This window comes from Nomascus leucogenys, chromosome 5, assembly GCF_006542625.1.
Source record: "Nomascus leucogenys isolate Asia chromosome 5, Asia_NLE_v1, whole genome shotgun sequence".
Taxonomy (NCBI): Eukaryota; Metazoa; Chordata; class Mammalia; order Primates; family Hylobatidae; genus Nomascus; species Nomascus leucogenys.
Window position 1 is genome coordinate 41,623,470 of NC_044385.1, and position 18,255 is coordinate 41,641,724.

General features: G+C 45.8%; 1 pseudogene; it reads left to right on the plus strand.

The window, feature by feature from the left end:
- Window positions 1–14,621: 14,621 nt before the first annotated feature.
- Window positions 14,622–15,366, plus strand: LOC100591977 (annotated as a pseudogene).
- The last annotated feature ends 2,889 nt before the right edge of the window (window positions 15,367–18,255 follow it).

Below are 18,255 nucleotides of genomic sequence, written 5' to 3' on the forward strand. Positions count from 1 at the left end.
AGAAATTGCTTGATCTCATTACTTACGTCAGAAGAGGGTTCCCCAGAAATTATGATGGCAGGTGAGAAATGAGAGACTTATAACAGGTGGGAATAGGCATCCCATCTCCATAGATGCCACCCTTCTCTCCAGAAAGCATAGCAGATTAGGACATGTTCACAAGGCTAGAAGAGTACTACACTCCCAAAAAGAAAGCTCTAACCGTCAGGTGCGGTGGCTCACGCCTGTAATCCCAGCACTTTGGGAGGCTGAGGCGGGCGGATCACGAGGTCAGGAGTTCAAGACCAGCCTGGCCAACATGGTGAAACCCCGTCTCTTACTAAAAGTACAAAAATTAGCCGGGCATGGTGGTAGGCACCTGTAATCCCAGCTACTCAGGAGACTGAGGCAGAAGTGAAACTGGGAGGCGGAGGTTGCAGTGAGCTGAGATCGTGCCACTATACTCCAGCCTGGGTGACAAAGCAAGACTCCATGTCAAAAAAAAAAAAAAAAAAAAAAAAGCTCTAATTAATCCCTCTGTCTTTTTTTTTTTTTTTTTTTTTTTTTTTTTTTTTAATATATTGGCTTCAGAGTCAAGGCCAGCCATTATAAGAGGGTAGGTCTTAATTTAGAACAACAGCAACTGGCCTCCATCCCCAAGGTACAAGTGAGAGAAGACCTCTAGTCCCAGCCGGGCGCAGTGGCTCACTCTGGTAATCCCAGCACTTTGGGAGGCCAAGGCGAGCAGATCACGAGGTCAGGAGATAGATACCATCCTGGCTAACACGGTGAAACCTTCTCTACTAAAAATACAAAAAAAGGTAGCCAGGTGTGGTGGCACGCACCAGTAGTCCCAGCTACTTGGGAGGCGGAGGCAGAGGTTGTAGTGAGCCGAGATTGCACCACTGCACTCCAGCCTGGGTGACAGCGAGATTCCACACACACACACACACACACACACACACACACACACACACACACACAAACTCTAGTCCCAAGGCTAGTGGAGGGGGATGCACCAGGTTCCCTAGATTGTTGAACCCACCTAGCCGGTTTTCTTCCTTTGCTCCTAGTTTGAGTCCTGGCATCAGTGACGGCTAGATGCAGAGCCCACCACGCTGGGACCTCCACTGAGAGTTTTGTGTGAACCAAAATGAAATTCTAAGCCCCCCAACCAACTGAATGGAGACCTCCACCCCCACTCTAAAGTAAGCCTGAAAAACTAGTTCAGGCCGTCAATGGGAAGAGGGAATCAGACACGCCTCATTATACCATTCTCCTTTTGGAATTCAGGCACAACTGACCAGCATTAACATTAAAATAAGAGATTTTAAGCACGGTGTGGTGCTCACGCCTGTAATCCCAGCACTTTGGGAGGATCGCTTGAGCCCAGGAGTTCAAGACCAGCCTGGGCAACAAAGAAAGACCTCCTCTCAAAAGAAATGAAAAAAAAAGAAAAGAAAAAGCCAGACGCGGTGGCTCATGCCTGTAATCCCAGCACTTTGGGAGGCTAAGGCAGGTGGATTACGAGGTCAGGAGTTCAAGAACAGCCTGACCAATATGGTGAAACCTCATCTCTACTAAAAATACAAAAAATAGCTGGGCATGGTGGCACACGCCTGTAATTCCAGCTACTCAGGAGGCTGAGGCAGGAAAATCACTTGAACCCAGGAGGCGGAGGTTGCAGTGAGCCAAGATGGCGCCACCGCACTCCAGCCTGGGCAACAGAGTGAGACTCTATCTATATAAAAAAAAAAAAAGGCACTAAAATAGAGATCTTAAGACTAAGCCCACTCTTTGTAGTAATAACAAATTCCAACGTGACTCTAGTATAGCTTCACATGACAGAGAGCAGGCCCTGAAAGAAATCCAAAGTATTTTACCCCAAAATACATTCTTTTGGCATATTTTAAAATGGCCCTGGTGGGCAAATCTACATTCTAGTGGGGAAATCTACATTCTGTAGAGAATCATCTTCCCTTTCCAGGTCTTTTCCTGATCCAGAGAGATTAACTAGAGTCTGGCACCTTTTAAGGCTTGATAAGAGACATTTACCATCTATTCTACATAATAAGAACCTTGGTTTCCACAACCCCTTATCTTAACCCAGACACTCCTTTCTATTGATTCCTAGCCTTTAGATAATAACTTTCAACAAATGCCAATCAGAAAATCTTTGTATCCACCTATCCCATCTTTCTGAACCAAACCAATGCATGTTACATGTCTAGGTTGATGCTTATGTCTCCCTAAAACGTGTAAAACCAACCTGTAACCCAACTACCTTGGGCATATGTTCTCAGGACCTCTTGAGATTTTGCCTTGGGCCTTGGTCACTCATACTTGGCTCAGAATAAGTCTCTTCAAATTGTTTACAAGGTTTGTTTTCCCTGACTTATGAGAGCACGGCGTCCACACATTGTGCAAAATACCTTGTTCTTCAAGACTCAGTTCCCTATTACAACTTCCAAGAAACTTTTCCCCAGACTTCCTCTGCAAGTTTTGCTAATGCAACTTCCTCTGCCATTCCATGAAAACTGTTGCTTGCTTATTTTTACCTTTTCAATTAACATGTTGTGTTAAAATTACCTGTTTACAGGATCTATCTTTCCCAGAAGATGCTGTAATTGCCCAACGGGTTCACCTTGCCCACTGCTGTTGGGGTGATCAGACCCAACACCAGGTCGTGGGGGCGACGAAGTCCGGCGGAGTCAAAGCAATGATAAAAAGAGTTTGAGAGAAGTGAGACCAGGGGGCCATGGTGTGAGGCTGCGAAGGCCCCAAGCTCTGGGAACCCACGCTATTTATTGGTAATCCAACAAAGAAACAGGTGGTGAGGATGTGGGGTTTGAAAGCAAACAGTGTATCAAGTGAATGAGAAACACATGGCTGCTTGAGATAATGGCAGTGCTAGAAGCAAGGAGCCAGCAAGTCTAGCACACATGCAAGCCCTGCCTCAGCTTCTCTCCCAACACTCAGCTTTTCTCCCAACATGCCCCCCTTCTCTTTTTTGTAAAGGCAGCCACAGCTATCATTATTACTAGCATAAGGTGGCCTCTTTTTAAAATTAATTGAGCAAGGCAATCACAGGCTGTGCAGCCCTTAATTGCCAGTTGGTGAACCAGCTTCATTTTTCTTAGCCCTTATTCAAAATGGAGTCGCTCTGGTTTGAATGCTTCCTACATATCTCCCCTTTCCCTTTTACGAGAGGACCCTTAATCCTAGGGGTTGCAGAAGGATGAAGGTCCATCTTCTGTAACTTCATGCTGAATAGGGGTGATGATACTCCTGCCTACCAATTAGGGTCTCTTGTATTCAGGGTAGAGAGGAGTTCAGTCAGAAAGCATTGGTTCGTTGTGGCCGGGCACGGTGGCTCACGCCTGTAATCCCAGCACTTTGGGAGGCCGAGGCGGGCGGATCACGAGGTCAGGAGATCGAGACCATCCTGGCTAACGCGGTGAAACCCCGTCTGTACTAAAAATACAAAAAATTAGCCAGGCGTGGTGGTGGGCGCCTGTAGTCCCAGCTACTCGGGAGGCTGAGGCAGGAGAATGGCATGAACCCGGGAGGTGGAGCTTGCAGTGAGCCGAGATCATGCCACTGCACTCCAGCCTGGGTGACAGAGTGAGACTCCATCTCAAAAAAAAAAAAAAAAAAAAGCATGTGTTCGTTAAGTATCTATAGGTAAAACCCTGGCACTCCAGCACTTTCTCAGCATGGCTCGTACTAGCGGAACCCAGTCCATGGTTGGGTTCCATGGGTCCTTCCAGTCTCCTGTTCCATGGTCGTACACATCTGGAGGGCACCTACATGGTTTGTTCATCTCCTGCAAAAACACAAGCATACCCTCACCCCCATGTTAGTAAACCTATTGAAACAGAAGCAAAAACTTCTGTGGCTGTAGCTGGGAGGCATGCCATTGCTGAAGCATTTGTAACTCAGTTTCTGCCTCTTTGGTTAATTACCACGGGGCAAAACTTAACCATTGATAATGAGAAGCAGGCCCCTTCTAACAGAAGGCACAGAGAAAGCAAATCAAGGCTTAAAAGCAATCCTTAAACCTTCAATTTGCACTGTACAGGTGGGTCCACTAGATGCTGTGGTTCATGATAGAACTTCAGATGTTTGGTGGGCACCCACACAGGCACCTGATTGTCACCTGGAGAGACACAAGCAAATCCTCTTCCCCATAAAATTATCTTTCCTTTTTCCCAGCTCTTTGTATGTGCATCCCTCTACCATATATCTTGTCCAGGCTTTTTATTTTCCTTTTGTCCTGTCAGGAGTTGTTCAGCTGCAGTAATGGGTTGATCTTTTTGTACATTTAAAAAATTTAATGTTAATAAAGCTAAATGCAATTGCATACGCAGTGTCTTATATTCCTGGTCCCCTCCCTTTTGCTTTTGTATTTGAGTTTTTAAAGTACTATATTAGCTCTTTCCACTATTGCTTGTCCTTGTGAGTTATACGGAATACCTGCAGTATGGGTAATATTCCATTGTTGAAAAAATGTAGCCATGGCTTTACCCAGTATCCTGGGCTGTTACCAGTTTTGATTTTTTCTGGGATTCCCATAACTGAAAAGCAAGATAAAAGATGTCTTTTAACATGAGCTGTAGCTTACCCTGTTTGACATGTGGCCCAGATAAAATGTGAATAGGTATCTACTGAAACATGAACAAAGGACAATTTTCCAAAAGCAGGAATATGTGTTACATCCATCTGCCAGATGGAATTTGGAGATAAACCTCTACAGTTAACTCCTGGTCCTTGATGTGGCAGATGCAGGACTTAGCAGGCAGAACAGTGTTGCACAATTGCTTTAGCTTGTTTCCATGATAGACCATATCTTTTTCTAATGCCTGCGGCATTAAGATGGGTTAAAGAATGAAATGTTTGTGCATCAGCAAAGGCTGCAGACAACAATGCATCCGCCCTTTGATTAAGTTTAGTTAAAGGGCCAAGGAGGTTATTACGTGCTCTCATATGAGTGATACAGAAAGGTGAATGCCTTTATTGTATTGCTTGCTGTAAAGAATGAAATAAAAGATTAAGTTGTTCATCAGTCACATTTCGAATTAAGGCACATTCAATCCAGTATTTTGGGATCATTGTTGGGGAGAGCAGCCCTGGTTGTAGTGTGCCCATGGGTTGAATCACAGTATTAACAGCCCTTAAATCTGTTAACATTCTCCATTTACCGGATTTTTTCTTAATGACAAATACAGGAGAATTCCAAGGGGAGAAAGTAGGTTCTATATGTCCCTCTTGCAGTTGTTCCTGCAACAGTTCTTTTAAAGCCTCCAGTTTTTCCTGTTTCCGCGGCCATTGCTCCACCCAAACCAGTTTGGCAGTTAGCCAAACAAGAGGAATGGGAGCCAGAGGCCCAACAATGGCCGCTCCTAAAAATGGCACCCCAATCCGGTCCGATCTGTTTGCCCTTTTAATTCTAAAGGTTCTGATTGGTCATTTATCTTTTTCTAGTCCTTTTCCCAGGCGATATCCCGTATTTTTCATCATTTGTCTACTATTATTACTATATTGATCCGTAGGAATAGATATTTCAGCATCCCATTGTTGCAGTAAGTCTCCACCCCATACATTGACAGGAAGAGGTGTAATGATAGGCTGAATTGTCCCTTCCTGACCATCCAGCCCTTGACATGGCAAAATCAAAGAACTTCGAAAAACTTCTGAGGCAGCTCCTACTCCAAAAATACCAATGGATGCCTTTCGCTTAGGCCAGTGCCGGGGCCATTGATTTATAGCAATAATAGAGACATCAGCTCCAGTATCTACTAGTCCTTCAGAATCTTTTCCCTGAATAGTTACTGTGCAAATAGGTCTTTTGTCAGACACTTGATTAACCCAATACGCAGCCTTTCCTGCTGGATTAGTATTATCAAAGCCTCCTATTCTTTTCACTGTGCTGCTTCCTAGCTTTATGTAAGGTAACAGCAACAACTGAGCAATTCTCTCTCCTGGGGAGGCAGACCACAGAGTCGGGGAACTAATAACTAATTTAATTTTTCCAGTATAATCAGAGTCAATTATTCCTGTATGTACAGTAACACCTTTTAAATTTAGACTAGATCTTCCAAGTAATAGACCGACTGTTCCTGAGGGTAAGGGTCCCCTAACTCCCATGGGGACCTTCTTTGGTGGCTCCCCAAGAAGTAAGGAGATGGGAATTGTGCTGTAGAGGTCTATGGCAGCACTGCCTGCTGAGGCAGGGGACAACTGTACATTTGCAAGGGCACTGGCTGTGCCGGGTATGCCTCAGTTTGTTGAGAGGCTTGAGGCCGGCCCCTCTTCCCATTTCCTGAAATAGGTTGTCCATCTTTGCTAAATTTAGAATGACAATGATTTGCCCAGCGATTGCCTTTCTTACACCTGGGACATATACCGGGACTTTTCTGTTGATTGATAGCAGTAGTTTTTGCCTTTTGATTTCTTTTTCTACATTCCTTTCTTGTGTGTCCAAATTGCCCACAATTAAAGCAAAAGCCTGAGAAATGGGGCATACTCCTTCCTACTCTTAATCCAGCCATAGCCCACGCTAAAACAGTAGCCTTATGTAAGTTACCTCCAATGCCATCACAAGCCTTAATATATTCAGCTAAATGAGCCTTCCCTCTCAGGGGTCTAATAGCAGTTTGACACTCTGCATTAGCATTACTGTATGCAAGAAGCTGTATTACAACATCCTGAGCCATTTTATCAGTTATGGCTTTATACACAGCCTCTTGGAACCAAGAAATAAAATCAATATATGGTTCTTCAGGTCTTTGTCAGACAGAACTGAAAAAAGGATATTTTTCCCTTGTAACATTTATCCTTTCCCACGCCTGTAAGCACACACAGCGCAGCTGAACAATGGCAACATCCTCCATCACTGCTTGATTCTCTAACCGACCCCAATTAGGGCCAACTCCCATTAACTGTTCAAAGGAAACAGGCACAGGTGGCTGTGCTTGTATGTTTTCCTTTGCTTGAGTTTGAGCTTCATCAGCCCACCAGGTTTTAAACTGCAAGTACTGAGATTGAGAACAGATTTTGTCGAACTATCCCAATCATACAGTGTTAACCTATTATCAAGAGTCATATTTTTAAATAAAGTTTGCACAAAAGGAGGGTTCGGTCCATATTAATGATTTGCTTAAATTCCTTTAGTAACTTTAAAGGAAAAGCGGCCCAATTAGTTATATTCTGTCCTCCTTGCTGGATTATAGCAATGGGAAATTGCCATGCTTCAAGGTCTCCCTTGGCTGTAACTTTTTGAATAGAATTTTGTATAGCACCACCGATCGCTCCAGGTTTTCATGTTGCAACTACAGGGCAGTAAGTTTTTCAGCTAATTTATTTTCTTGCCTATTAAGGGGAGAGACAGGAGGTGGCCATTCACTTAATTCAGCAGGTGGAAGCGATGGGCTAGTAAAACATCCTTTTTTTTAGTTTTCCTTTCTTTTCTTTAATCTCCTCCGGTAGCTGTCCCTAACACTCAGAATCTGAAGTTAGTTTTTGACACTTGTCCTTCTCTTTCTCATCTGAATCTGCCTCATCATCTGTTTGAAATGGCTCAAGAGCTGTCTTCATTAGCACCCACACTGACCAAATGAAAACTGGAATTTCTGCTCCCTCTTTATGTGCCTTTTTAAAATCTCTTCCAATTCTCTCCCATTCGTCCAACTCCATAGTCCCTTGTTCAGGAAACCCTGGGCAAAACTGCTTTACTGTACTAAACAGTGATAACAAATTCTGAGTACTAACTTTTACTCCCCCTCTTCGTAATAAATGCCTTAAGAAATGTAAATAAGCAGAATGTCTGCTTTCACTTTGTCCCATTGTTACTCTGGTTCTTCCGAGTGCTCAGCTTTCCTGTCAAGCTTCTTTTAGATGTCCTCGGCTATCCTTTGAAGATGTGTCCTCTGCTTTCACATGCTGTAGCGTTGCTTCACTGGGGTCTTTGTCGCCCCACGTTGGGAGCCAGGAATGTTGGGGTGATCAGACCCAACACCAGGTCGTGGGGACAATGAAGTCGGTGGAGCCAAAGGATTGAGAAAAAGACAGTTTGAGAGAGAGAAGTGGGACCAGGGGTCCATTGCGATTGTGGAGGCTGCAAAGGCCCCAAGCTCTGGGAGCCCACGCTATTTATTGGTAATCCAACAAAGAAACAGGTGGTGAGGATGTGGGGGTTGAAAGGAAACAGTGTATCAAGTGAATGAGAAACATATGGCTGCTTGAGATAATGGCAGTGCTAGAGGCCGGGCGCGGTGGCTCACGCCTGTAATCCCAGCACTTTGGGAGGCCGAGGTGGGTGGATCACGAGGTCAGGAGATCGAGACCATCCTGGCTAACATGGTGAAACCCCGTCTCTACTAAAAATACAAAAAAAAAATTAGCTGGGCGTGGTGGCGGGCGCCTGTAGTCCCAGCTACTCGGGAGGCTGAGGCAGGAGAATGGCGTGAACCTGGGAGGCGGAGCTTGCAGTGAGCCGAGATCGCACCACTGCACTCCAGCCTGGGCGACAGAGCGAGACTCCGTCTCAAAAAAAAAAAAAAAAAAAAAAAAGGCAGTGCTAGAAGCAAGGAGCCAGCAAGTCTAGCACACATGCAAGCCCTGCCTCAGCTTCTCTCCCAACACTCAGCTTTTCTCCCAACAACTGCCTAGACAGAGCACATTTATCAAGACAGGGGAATTGCAATAGAGAAAGAGTAATTAATGCAGAGCCAGCTGTGTGGGAGACCAGAGTTTTCTTATTACTCTAATCAGTCTCCCCGAGCATTCGGGAAGCAGAGTTTTTAAGGATAACTCGGTGGGCTGGGGGAAGCCAATGAGCCAGGAGTGCTGATTGGTCAGGGATGAAAACATAAGGAGTTGAAGCTGTCTTCCTGCACTGAGTCAGTTCCTGGGTGGGGGCCACAAGATCAGATGAGCCAGGGTATTGATCTGGGTGGTATTGATCTGGGTGGTACCTGCTGATCCATCAATTGCAGGGTCTGCAAAATATCTCAAGCACTGATCTTAGGAGCAGTTCAGGGAGGGTCAGAACTCGGTAGCCTCCAGCTGCATGACTCCTAAACCATAGTTTCTTTTTTTTTTTTTTTTGAAATGGAGTCTTGCTCTGTTGCCCAGGCTGGAATGCAGTGGCACAATTTCAGCTCACTGCAACCTCCACCTCCCGGGTTCAAGCAATTCTCCTGCCTCTGCCTGCCTCGTAGCTGAGACTACAGGCATGCGCCACCACCCCCGGGTAATTTTTGTATTTTTAGTAGAGATGGGATTTCACCATGTTGGCCAGGCTGGTCTTGAACTCCTGACCTCAAATGATCCCAAAGAGCCTCAGCCTCCCAAAGAGCTGGGATTACAGGCATGAGCCACTGTGCCCAGCTTCTAAACCATAGTTTCTAATCTTGTGGCTAGCATTCGTCTTACAAAGGCAATCTAGGCCCCCAGCAAGAAGGAGGTCTGCTTTGAGAAAGGGCTGTCATTGTCTTTGTTTTAAACTATAAATTAAGTTTCTCTCAAAGTTAGTTCAGCCTATGCCCAGGAATGAACAGGGACAGCTTGGAGGTTAGAAGCAAGATAGAGTTGATTAGGTTAGATCTCTTTCACTGTCTCAGTCATAATTTTGCAAAGGCGGTTTCAATGCTAGACTATGAACTACTGCCAGGCTATGAACTACTATATGAGCCATAGACTATCAGCTACTGCTTTCCTACATATCAGGAATAGACTAGGGGAAAAGTATCATTTACAATAGTAATGAACATCAATTTTACAATTTTACTCAGGAATTATATATATACATTTTAAACAGGGTCTCACTCCAACACCCAGGTTGGAGTGCAGTGGTGCATTCTGAGCTCACTGTAGCCTCAACTTCCTGGGCTCACATGATCCACCCACCCCAACCTCCTGAGTAGCTGGGACTACAGGTGCGTACCACCATGCCTGGGTAATTTTTATACTTTTTATAGAGATAGGGTTTCGTCATGTTGTCCAGGTTGGTCTTGAACCCCTGGACTCAAGCCATCCTCTAGTCTCGACCTCCCAAAGTGCTGGGCTTACAGGCATGAGCCACTGTACCCAGCTATTCAATAATAATATCTACGAAAAAAATGTGTAAGATCTATTTCAGAGAAAAAAAAAACATGCAAAAAGTTTAAATAGCTGAGCGTGGTGACTCATACCTGTAATCCCAGGGAGCCTGAGATGGGAGGATCGCTTGAGCCCAGAAGTTCAAGACTAGCCTGGGCAACATAGTGAGACCTCATCTCTAATTTAAAGAATGAGGCCAGGCACGGTGGCTCACATTTGTATTCCTAGCACTTTGGGAGGCCAAGGCAGGTGGATCACTTGAGGTCAGGAGTTCGAGACCACCCTGGCCAACATGGTGAAACCCCGTCTCTACCAAAACTACAAAAATTAGCTGCGCATGGTAGCACGTGCCTGTAATCCCAGCTACTTAGGAGACTGAAGCAGGAGAATCTCTCGAGTCTGGGAGGTGGAAGTTTCAGTGAGCCGAGATGGTGCCACTGCACTCCAGCCTGGGCAACAGAGTAAGACTCCATCTCAAAATAAATAAATAAATAAATAAATAATAAAAATTTTTAAAAAGTTTAAACAAATGATGGCATTAACAATGTTAATAGTAAACATTTATGGGCTGGGCACGGTGGCTCACGTCCGTAATCCCAACACTGGGAAGCAGAGGTGGGTGGATTGCTTGAGGTCAGGAGTTCAACACAAGCCTGGTCAACATGCCAAAACCCTATCACTACTAAAAATACAAAAATTAGCCAGCCGTGGTGGTGCATTCCTGTAATCCAAGCTACTCAGGGTGGCTGAGGCAAGAGAATTACTTCAACCTGGGAGGCAAAGGTTGCAGTAAGCTGAGATTGTGCCACTGCACTTCAGCCTGGGTAACACAGTGAGACCTCGTATAAAAAATAAATAATAAAAAAAAAAATTACGCCAGGCGCGGTGTCTCACACTTGTAATACCAGCACTTTGGGAGGCTGAGGCGGGCAGATCACGAGGTCAGGAGATCGAGACCACTGTGAAACCCCGTCTCTACTAAAAACACAAAAAAATTAGCTGGGCGTGGTGGCGGGCGCCTGTAGTCCCAGCTACTCAGAGAGGCTGAGGCAGGAGAATGGCGTGAACCCGGGAGGCGGAGCTTGCAGCGAGCCGAGATTGCGCCACTGCACTCCAGCCTGGGCGACACAGCGAGACTCCGTCTCAAAAAAAAATAAAAATAAAAATAAAAATAAAATGTATGGAAGGCTTACTATGCCATAGGCACAATTTTAAGCACCTTTGCATGTTTGACTTTATTTAATCAACAATTCTATGAGGCTGATACCATAGTATTTCTCATTTTACAGGAAATAGGCACAAAGCAAGTTAAGTAACTTCCCGAGATTTCATCTTCATTGCTGTAAAGCTTGAATAATATGTAATTCTTCCCCAATTAATTTTTATATAACTCAACTTTGATTAAAATCCCCAAAGAGGCTGGGCACGGTGGCTCACACCTGTAATCCCAGCACTTTGGGAGGCCAAGGTGAGCAGATCACCTGAGGTCAGGAGTTTGAGACCAGCCTGGCCAACATGGTGAAACCCCGTCTCTATTAAAAAGACAAAAATTAGCTGGGCATGATGGTGGGTGCCTGTAATCCCAGCTACTCTGGAGGCCGAGGCAGGAGAACTGCTTGAACCTGGGAGGTGGAGGTTGCAGGGAGCTGATATTGCGCCACTGCACTCCAGCCTGGGTGACAGAGCAAAACCCTGTCAAAAAAAACAAAAAATCCTCAAAGAAAGAAAGTTCACAGATGTAAACATTTCATATTTTATATAAGCACATATGTACGTAGAAAAAATCTGAAAAATCTGAAGGAATGTACATCAAAGTATTTGAGGTAATCTATGTTTGCTTCTCTATATTTTTCTTTTTTTTTTGAGATGGAGTCTCCCTCAGTCACCCAGGCTGGAGCTCAGTGGCACAATCTCAGCTCACTGCAGCCTCTGCCTCCTGGGTTCCAAGGGTTCTCCTGCCTCAGCCTCCCGAGTAGCTGGAATTACAGGTGCCCGCCACCACACCTGGCTAATTTTTTTATTTTTAGTAGAGACGGGGTTTCACCATGTTGGCCAGGCTGGTTTCAAACTCCTGACCTCAGGTGACCCGCCGCCTGCCTTAGCCTCCCAAAGTGCTGGGATTACAGACGTGATCCACCATGCCCGGCCTGCTTCTCTATACTTTTCTTTAAAAAATAAAAAACAAAAGTGCAGTGGCGCCATCTTGGCTGACTGCAACCTCTGCCTCCCAGGTTCAAGAGATTTCCTGCCTCAGCCTCCCAAGTACCTTGGATTACAGCCTGCACCACCACACCTGGCTAATTTTGTATTTTTAGTAGGGACGGTGTTTCACCATGTTAGCCAGGCTAGTCTCAAACTTCTGATCTCAGGTGATCCGCCCACTTCAGCCTCCCAAAGTGCTGGGATTACAGATGTGAGCCCCCACGCCCCCGGGCGTTTGTTTGTTTTTTTTTTCTTTTTTTCTTTTTTGAGACAGAGTCTCAGTCCTCACCCAGGCTGGAGTGCGGGGGCAAGATCTCAGCTCACTGCAACTCCGCCTCCTAGGTTCAAGCAATTCTCCTGCCTCAGCCTCCCGAGTAGCTGGGATTATAGGTGCCTGCCACCACGTCCAGCTAACTTTTGTATTTTTTGGCAGAGACAGGGTTTTGCCATGTTAGCCAGGCTGGTATTGAACTGACTTCAAGTGATCCGCCTGCCTAGGCCTCCCAAATGCTGGGATTACAGGAGTGAACCACTGCGCCTGTCTTGTTTTTTTGTTGTTGTTGTTTGTTTGTTTGTTTGTTTGTGAGATGGAGTTTCAGTCTTGTTGCCCAGGCTGGAGTGCAATGGTGCAATCTCAGCTCACCGCCACCTCACTTCCTGGGTTCAAGCGACTCTCCTGTCTCAGCCTCCCAAGTAGCTGCGATTACAGGCATGCATCACCACACACAGCTAATTTTTAGTGGAGTCAGGGTTTCTCCATGTTGGTCAGGCTGGTCTCGAACTCCTGACCTCAGGTGATCCACCCGCCTCGGCCTCCCAAAGTGCTGGGATTACAGGCGTGAGCCACTTCGCCCAGCCTTGTTTGTCTTTTAATAACAGAGTCTCACTGCATTGCCCAGGCTGGACTGGAGTACAGTAGCACAATCACAGCTTGCTACAACCTCAAACTCCTGGATTCAAGTGATCCTACCACCTCAGCCCCCTAAGTAGCTGGGACTACAGGTGTGTGCCATCACACTCAGCTAATGGGTTACTTTTTAGTAAAGACAAGGTCTCACTTTGTTGCCCAAGATGGTCTCAAACTCCTGGGCTCAACCAGATTTTTCCCAGCAGAAATACCCCTATGAGTTAAGAAGTCTGGGTGCGGTGACTCACGCCTGTAATCCCAACACTTTGGGACGCCGAGGCAGGTGGCTCGCCTGAGGTCTGAAGTTGGAGGCCAGCCTGGCCAATATGGTGAAACCCAATCTCTACCAAAAATACAAAAAATTACGTAGGTGTGGTGGTGGGCGCCTATAATCCTAGCAACTTGGGAGGCTGAGGGAGAAGAATCGCTTGAACGTTGGGGGCGGAGGTTGCAGTGAGCCGAGATCACGCTATTGGACTCCAGCCTGGGCAACAAGAGTGAAACTCCGTTAAAAAAAAAAATGAGTTCAGAAATGTCATCATTTTACAAAGTGGGAAAAGAAAGATTGAAGGGCCGGGCGCGGTGGCTCACGCTTGTAATCCCAGCACTTTGGGAGGCCGAGGCGGGCGGATCATGAGGTCAAGAGATCAAGACCACGGTGAAACCCCGTCTCTACTAAAAATACAAAAAAAATTAGCCAGGCGTGGTGGCGGGCGCCTGTAGTCCCAGCTACTCGGAGAGGCTGAGGCAGGAGAATGGCGTGAACCCGGGAGGCAGAGCTTACAGTGAGCCGAGACTGCGCCACTGCACTCCAGCCTGGGCGATAGAGCGAGACTCCGTCTCAAAAAAAAAAAAAAAAAAGAAAGACTGAGGAAAAGGCAGGTAAAGGTAAGAAAAGGGAATCTTTCAGACCTCAGTCACCTTTTTAGGCAGATTGGTTTAAAAATAGATATATGTTTGAGGCTCAGGAAACTGGGAAACTGGTTGCCCTAGGGTGACTGGGATGGAGGTGGGGCACCATGGCATGTTCACCTTTCCCTCAATTTTTCTTTTTTTTTGAAACAGAGTCTCGCTCTGTCACCCAGGCGGGAGTGCAGTGGCGCGATCTCAGCTCACTGTAAGCTCCGCCTCCCGGGTTCACGCCATTCTCCTGCCTCAGCCTCCCCGAGTAGCTGGGACTACAGGCGCCTGCCACCACGCCCAGCTAATTTTTGTATCTTTAGTACAGACGGGATTTCACCATGTTAGCCAGGATGGTCTCGATCTCCTGATCTCGTGATCCGCCTGCCTCGGCCTCCCAAAGTGCTGGGATTACAGGCGTGAGCCACCACGCCCAGCCTCCCTCATTTTTTCTTCTCTCCCCCTCCTGCAGCTCCCTGATCACTGGCACAGAAGACCCAGCGCCGAGATTGTCTAAAGCCATAGGATAGTCATGGAGAATTCACCATTACCATTGCCAGAAAGAGCAATGTATGGCTCTATTCTTTTCTTCAACTCCCAATTTGGCTTCATGCCTTGTCTACTATGGACTTTGGCTCCTGAATCCTGGCTAAATTCTTCAGGCTTAAATTATTGGCCTCAAAAATATTGGGCAGTTGCATTACCTGTCTACCTCCTTAGTACTATAGTAACCAGTTATGTACTCTTTTTTGGAACTAAATTAATGAGTATCTCTCTCTCCACTCAACTCCATTCGTAAAATCACACGCAACTATTCCAAAAATTAACAGCAAAAAAAATACCAAGGGCTGGGTGCGGTGGCTCACGCCTGTAATCCCAGCACTTTGGGAGGCCGAGGCGGGCGGATCACGAGATCAGGAGATCGAGACCATCCTGGCTAACATGGTGAAACCCCGTCTCTACTAAAAATACAAAAAATTAGCCAGGCGTGGTGGTGGGTGCCTTTAGTCCCAGCTACTCGGGAGGCTGAAGCAGGAAAATGGCGTGAATCTGGGAGGTGGAGCTTGCAGTGAGCCGAGATCCCGCCACTGCACTCCAGCCTGGGCGACAGAGCGAGACTCCTCAAAACAAAACAAAACAAAACAAAAAAACAAAAAGCAAAACAAAACAAAACAAAAAAATACCAAGAGGCCATACCAGCATTAACACATATTCCTGTTAATGAAGTAAACCTAATGTTCTTTTTGGCAACCAAAGAACTTTATACCAAAAACTGAATTGTATATAGATATTCTAACACCAAACATTTATATGTTTTTGCCATTATAATTGTGACCGTAATTATTTTTACTATCTCCTATTAAGATGTATTGAAATGTAAAATAAAATATACACATAACTTATCTTTAAATTCCATTAATATTGTAAATGTTCTCAAATATTAGTTACCAGTGGACAGAATTTTACAATACTTCATGAATATTTTTTTAAAAAGGCCAGGCATATTGACTCACGCCTGTAAATCCAGCACTTTGGGAGGCTGAGGTGCGCAGATCACCTGGGGTCAGGAGTTCGAGACCACCCTGGCCAACATGGTGAAACCCCAACTGTACCGAAAATACAAAAATTAGCTGGGCATGGTGGTGCGTGCCTGTAGTCCAAGCTACTTGGGAGGCTGAGGCAGGAGAATCGCTGGAATCCGGGAGGTGGAGGTTGCAGTGAGCCAAAATCGCACCATTGCACTCCAGCCTGGGCAACAAAATCAAAACTCCGTCTCAAAAATAATAATAATAATTAAAAACAACAACAAGAAGCTCTTTCTGCCGTCTTACTGTGCCACCATAATGGTGCACATAAATGTCCTGGCGGATGTTCTCAAGAGCATCAACAATGCTGAAGACAGAGGCAAAGGCCAGGTTCTAATTAGGCTGTGCTGCAGAGACAACATCTGGTTTCTCACTGTGATGATGAAGCATGTTCAAATGTTCAAATTTGAACATTGGCAAATTTGAGGTCATCGATGATCACAGAGCTGGGAAAATTGTTGAGAACCTCTCAGGCAAGGTTACACAAGTGTGGAGTGATCAGGCCCAGATTCGACATATAGCTCAAAGATCTAGAAAAATGGCAGAATAATCTCTTCCTTTCACCTCTGTTTGGTTTCATTGTACTGACAACCTCACCTGACATCTCGGGCCATGAAGAAGCAAAATGAAAACACACAGCGGGTAAAATCCTGGGATTCTTTTTCTAGGGATGTAATACACATGTACAAATAAAATGCTTCAATGGACAAACAAAACAAAACAAAGCAACTGTTCAGGTCAACTTATCTGCTGCAAGTTCTCCAAGTACCGTACAGGCAGCATGCACCAGCATCAAGGCCTCTGCTGTAGGACACCACCACCTCACTAGCCTATTCCCTTTGCCACCAGCCAGCTCCACTTCTTCATATAAATAGGCCTTGATTGGCCCATTGGAACCCAGAACCCAGTCTTTTTACCCCAAATCTAGTAGCATAGGGCTGGAAGTGAGGTATAATAAGAATGGGACACAGCACCTCTTTCATAATTTTTTTTTTTTTCTTTTTTGAGATGGAGTCTTGCTCTGTCGCCCAGGCTAGAGTTCAATGGCGCGCAATCTCGGCTCTTCCGGGTTCTCCGCCATTCTCCTGCCTCAGCCTCCTGAGTAGCTGGGACTACAGGCGCCGGCCACCAAGCCTGGCTAATTTTTTTGTATTTTTAGTAGAGACGGGGTTTCACCGTGCTAGCCAGGATGTTCTCGATCTTCTGAGCTCGTGATCCGCCCGCCTCCGCCTCCCAAAGTGCTGGGATTACAGGCGTGAGTCACCTCGCCCGGCCCATAATGTTTAACCTTGCCTTTTACTTAAAAGAATTCCGGGAACTGGCTTTAGGAAATCTAAATATTAAACTAAGGTTGTGGAGTGTCCCACCTCAGGAAGAAATGCTGAACAATTGATTTACAGCCTTGTTGCTGTTAGCCAGACCACCAGGTGGGTGATCCATTACTCAATAAAACCAGATAAGGCTGACCCGCATACTCTACCCCTCATGTGCTTTGCTTAGCCCAACCTGCATACTCTACCCCTGATTGCCTAATAAAGCAGAGTTAGTCAGGTAGTGCTCTCCGTTATGTCTGTGCATAAGCTCTAACAAGCCTTGTCTGGGAACAATCTTTCAGCCTCATGTCAATTTCTATTGCACTGAAAGCCCAAGAACACATGATCTTAAGTAACAGAAGGCTTTAACCTTTAAAAAATCTAATCACAGTAACCTTATTACACTTAAATTAACAGTTATTCTTTTTTTTTTTTTTTTTTTTTTGAGACGGAGTCTCGCTCTGTCGCCCAGGCTGGAGTGCAGTGTCGCGATCTCGGCTCACTGCAAGCTCCACCTCCCGGGTTCACGCCATTCTCCTGCCTCAGCATCCGGAGTAGCTGGGACTACAGGCACCGGCCACCATGCCCGGCTAATTTTTTTTGTATTTTTTAGTAGAGACAGGGTTTCACCGTGTTAGCCAGGATGGTCTCGATCTCCCGACCTCGTGATCCGCCCGCCTCGGCCTCCCAAAGTGCTGGGATTACAGGCGTGAGCCACCGCGCCTGGCCCAACAGTTATTCTTAATATCATCAAATATCCAGTCAGTGTTCAAATTTTCCTGTTTTTTGTTTGTTTGAGACAGGGTCTTGCTCCGTCACCCAGGCTGGAGTGCAGTGGCATGATCTCAGCTCACTGCAACCTCCATTTCCCAGGTTCAAGCAATTCGCCTGCCTCAGCATCCTGAGTAGCTGGGATTACAGGCACACACCACAACGCCTGGCTAATATTTGTATTTTTATTAGAGATGGGATTTCACCATATTGGCCAGGCTTACCTAAGGTCTTAAACTCCTGACCTCAGGTGATCCACCTGCCTTGGACTCCCAAAGTGCTGGGATTACAGGCTTGAGCGACCTCGCCCAGTTTTTGTGGGTTTTTTTTTTTTTTTTTTTTTTTTTTTTTTTTTAGACAAGGTCTTGCTCTGTCGCCCAGGCTGGAGTGTAGTGGTGTGATTGTAACCGCCCAATGGATTCACCTTGCCCACTGCCTATACAGAGCCCATTTACCAAGACAGGGGAATTGCAATAGAGAAAGAGTAATTCACAAA